Here is a 5,023-nt window from a genome sequence, read left to right on the forward strand (position 1 = left end):
TTACAGAAAATGGCAGTTCAGGGCCAAGTATGAACTTACATAAACAGGTTATATAACAAGTGGAGGCACACACTTGCGCAAAAAACTTGCTTGGATATCCGCATCAGCCTATTCATTTACCAAAGCACATCCGTGCACCTTACACTCTACCACGTAGGCCAAGGGAGACATAGGCCTTGGACACACAGCTTTTATACACAGGTTTGGCACACAGGCCTGACATACAAACGTAGGGCACACAGGTCTGATACATACACATAGGCTTCTGGGCACATAAGCCTGACACATAGTCCTATACATAGGCTCTGTGCATACAAGCTCATCATATACACAAGCTTCAATAAACTGCCCAGCTATTGGCATAGATTATCATTGGTGTCAACCTCCTTAGTGATTACTGTTCATATTGCGCTGAGTTCAGATCATTTGCTACTTTGCCTACACATGGTTTTAAGCCATATGGTGTTAGTACTAGGCTGGATAGGGGCAGCAATCCAGGCAAAAGTAGCTTCTCACCTACAACTATCTGTGTACCGTGCCCTATTAGAAATGGATGGATGCCTTTCCTAATGGTGAAGACTTAGGATTTAGGGCTGCCTCAGGCCCCATGGCCTTACTTTTCATTAGGACTACAGTTCCCAAGACTTCCTGTAACTCTGCTGCTGTGGGACCTGTAATCAGTATACTTCACTGCTCTAAGTAGGTGCCCCACTTTGCTGAAGTGGATGTCTGTGCTGCCCCAGTTCATGAGGTCATTACTCATGAGTGTACCCACCCTGCTGTCGGGTAAGTCATCTGTAAGATGGCTGCAGCCCATCCTGCCATGCTCTTATGATTCAGAAAGGGCGGTATATAGCGTTACTAACTGCTTTCCCAGTCCAGGGGATGGTTATCCATGAATGGACCCATCCTGTTATTACTAACTGCTTCTTTATCAAGGAGTACTGGAGCTCAGCTCCTTCCATAATTGGAATCAAAAGCCTACTGGCATACTCAGATGCTCTGTGTGCTCCCACGGGCCCTAACTGAAACTATCAGTGGTCACATGCACATCTAGCTTAAATGGGCACCTCTGGTCAACTACCCATAAGGCTTGCGCTTGCTGAATAGCCTACTTGGCTACCAGGAAGGCTATCACAGCCGCATCATCCCAATACCAGGCAAGAGGCACATTGCTGCTTCTAAACCTGCAAGAGAATCAGAGGTTAATACAACATCATTAACAAGACCATGACATATGGTGAGGCTATGCATATAGCCCCGAAGTAATACTGTGATAGTCCGTTGTCATCCTCCCATGAAAGCACACTGTTCCTAGCTCTCTGGAGCAATGTCAGTGGAGAAGAATGCATTAGCCAAGTCCTATCACAAAGTGGCACTGTCCCAGTTCCATTATCAAGCAATCCATCAAGTCTATGATGGAAGGTCCAGCTGCATGCAGAGGATGTGTTACCTTATTCAGTTCCTGATAATCCACTGTCATCTGCCAAGTCCCATCAGGCTTTTTTTGACTGGCCATACCAGAGAATCGTAGGAGTTATGGGTGCCACACACTACTGGCACCTCCTCTAACTTCTTACTAGTCTCAGTTACCTCTGTATGCCACCCCCTGCCAAGTTAGCAGCACTGATGGGTGGAAGTAACTTGTTGGGATTGTGGCAGAACTTGGGGCTGGTGATGTGTATGCCCGTGCAGCACTGGCTTTACTGCAGGAACCAGGAGTCTGAATTCTCTGGCTGTGATGTGTAAGTCCAGACCATGCAAAATGTCCACCCCCAGAATATATTCAGGTATAGGAGAAGCATACACCATGTACAGGTAGGGAGGCAAGCACCCAACATCAAGATGCAGAGACACAGGATTCACCATCACTGACTGGCTTCCATAATTGTCAATGAATGCCATGTCTCCTGTGCACAGCGTCAACAGGGCAGTTAACCTTTACAGCAATAGTGCTCAGAGCCAAGTATGAACTTACACAAAGAGGTTATGTAACAAGTGGAAGTGTGTGCTTGCACACCAAACTCACTGAATCATGCAGGCCTGGGTATCCGCCTCGGCCTATTCCTTGACCAAGCCCCATCCATGTACCTTACAGCCTGACATTAACAAAAAAGTAATAAAAACCTCCTGGGGGTTAAGTGACAATGTGGTGACAATGTGGATGTGGCAAGAAGGGAACGAGCACACATTTAAGAGTTACATACACTTAGATATTTGTTTGGCAGAGTTCAGGCGAATCCCCAGCTCCTGAACTTGTTTTTAATTCAAGCTGAGCTGCACACCACAACTTTCCTTTAAGTCAGGTGGCCCGCAGGCACAGTTTCCCTACGACCAGGAACAGAAACTTTGGCTCCAAGACAAATGAAAAAAGAGGAAAAAAAAAAGTATTTCCACTTACAACATAAAAATATAGAAACTTCAACAAAGACAGAAGACTATCCAAGAAGTCTACTTCTAGCAAAACTGAATAACGCTGCTTTCTCCGCATTCAGTGCTCAAGTGGTTCTCAGTACAATGTGTTCTTAAAAAATATGTCCACTTGACTGACAGGTTCAACATATTGTTGAATAAACCCAAAATGAAATGCAATAGTTCAAAGAAAGAATCAAAAAGAAGTGAGGGAAATAAGGGCTTTGGATAAATTAGCTTAAAAAGGGTTTGTTGCCAGACTAAGAAGGCTCGTGACTGGCCCTAGCTCTCCCAGAGCTCTGAGTCATCTGGGAATTAACGCAATTGTGGTTAACAGTTAATGCTTTTATTAAAATCTGCGCAAATCTTTAAAAATATTCCTTACAACCTAAATTCAACCATGTAAACAGCACTACACACAGCACAGACCTGCCCTGAAAAACAATATACAAAACTGAGATCTGACACCCTTATCATTTTGTGATGTTAATTCAACCTAACAGTCCTATCCCGCTTCCCTGTTCTACACCACCCCCTGCAACACACAAATCTAATTTTTGCAAGAAATAGTGGGCTCATTCTATCTGAAGACTTCAAACAAAAATACACAAAATGTATGTAGCCAGGTTCAAATATTTTGGGAGACTCCCCCACCCCCAAAAAAGAAATAAAATAACCAAAAAAATGAAGAAAATGCCTAAAATATGATAAAGCATTTTAGAGCCCTTTCAAATACAAGGCAAAGAAAGATGTAAAATAGAAAATATCCAGATCTTCAGTAAATTCCAGAAAGGTCCTAATGCCTTGGTCAGCAGCACGGCAGTGGCAGATCCTTGCTGCTGCTCCTGGGACAGAGAGCTAAGTTGCCTTCTTTAGACACAAACCCTCAGGCCTGGGGCTGAGTACATCTCTCCCTTCCCCTTCTCTTTTCCTTTGCTCCATTTCCCACTCCACAAAGATATCGAAGAGGCTTGGCCAGGCCTCATCTTTGCCATAGTTGCTGAGGTCAAGACCTCACCTCAGTGAAGTTAAAGAACTTGTTCCAAGTGTCCCGGGAGATGCCCTTGATCCCCAAGGAGTTCTCTCTTAGGAAGTTCAGCCATTGGTCCAATATCTGAGGAAGTTCTGGGTAAAGACTAGCTTCTGGGTAAACACTAGATTGCACAGTGCAATGGCTATTTCGCGATGCAATCACCTCTGCCCTTCAGCATCCAGGTCAAAGTGAAATGTAAACCGGTAGAGAACCTTGAATTTATCCAGTTGTTTAGCTTGTTGAGAGGCTAAAGAATTGTGCACGGATTCCGTCAATTCTGTCTGCATTTATTGCTTTGCAGCCATCAAAAAACTACTTTCTGGTACATCTGCACGTGGTTGCAACGTGGAACTTCTAACCAAAGAGCTGAATCGGAAATTCTGTGAGGCACACAGGTCATCGCAAAAACATTCCATGCCTTCGTCCAAAATTGCATCTTCCCGCACATCCTTGTAGCACCAGAACAGTTCTTCCAACCCCTGCAAGGAAGACTTCTAGGCATCGAACGTGGATTCTCTCCATGCATCTCCCGGGGACGTCAGCAGAGGGCAGGCCTCAGTAGCAGCCTCCACCTTCTTGGTCCCACTGATGAGGATGTTCCCATCTGGCTTACCACAGGGTGGCATCTACTCCTCACGGTGGCCTGCACCTCGCCTGCTGTGCAACTTGCTGCTGGGGTCACGGGCTCCATTCCTGCTCCTCCATCCCAGGGTGGATTCCATTTCTGCTACTCCATCCCAGGGTCGGTGAGGGATTCCTGGCATTGGTGACACGCTGGCCCATTGTGCTGGTGGCCACGCCTCTAGAGCGCCCCCTCTGGATCTGATGCCCTCGCTACAGCCAGCCCACGTACCTCAACACGCCACCAGCTGGAGGAGCCATCTAACTCACCACTCCAATAGCAAGTGGCAACAACTGGCTTTTTAGGCTGCCCACCTTTCAGAAGAGTTTGTCCAAAAGCAGCGGCTCCAAACGTTCCTCCAGTCAAACGCTTCCTGGAAACGACAGAGGCCCAGTGGGTCCAACCGACTTACCATCCCCGCTCGCGTTACCAATCTCCTTACCGGTGCTGCCACCTCTTCTTTCACCACTGACACCACCTCTTCACTGTTGGCCCACCGGTGTTGGCCAACGTGGTGGCGACCCCGCTCGCCACGACCTGTATTCTCTTTTAAAAGCCACAAAGCATAAGCTGTAGTTAAAGGATGCCTACTTGTATTATAGCTACTCATGCATGCATTAATCTTAGCTTGAGTGTGAACTTCTTGGGGTAGAAACTATTTATATTGATCATTCACCCTTTCCAACCCTAATCCTAAACTTGGAAAACTGCCCATAGGTTATTGTCATGTGTAGGGAGCAGGATGGCAGTAGTCAGGGCCAGACACAGTTCAGGGAATGGTAACAGAAGAAAGAGCTGGACTCCCAGGACAGGGGCCTCCAGCACATACATAATATTGATTCTTACATATACCAAGTATAGGCTTGAAAGTAGTTTACAGAATTGAATTGAAAATCAGGATCCATTGGCTTCAGCAAATGTAGTCAATGCTTTAATTTCTAATTCGTTAAACTGTA

The 5,023-nt window shown here is 45.9% G+C and overlaps 1 pseudogene; it reads right to left on the reverse strand.

Moving 5' to 3' along the window:
• Nucleotides 1–3,270: 3,270 nt before the first annotated feature.
• On the reverse strand, nt 3,271–4,566 carry LOC108286667 (annotated as a pseudogene).
• Nucleotides 4,567–5,023: the final 457 nt, after the last annotated feature.

Source organism: Cebus imitator, unplaced genomic scaffold (genome assembly GCF_001604975.1).
Source record: "Cebus imitator isolate Cc_AM_T3 unplaced genomic scaffold, Cebus_imitator-1.0 Scaffold325, whole genome shotgun sequence".
Lineage (NCBI taxonomy): Eukaryota > Metazoa > Chordata > Mammalia > Primates > Cebidae > Cebus > Cebus imitator.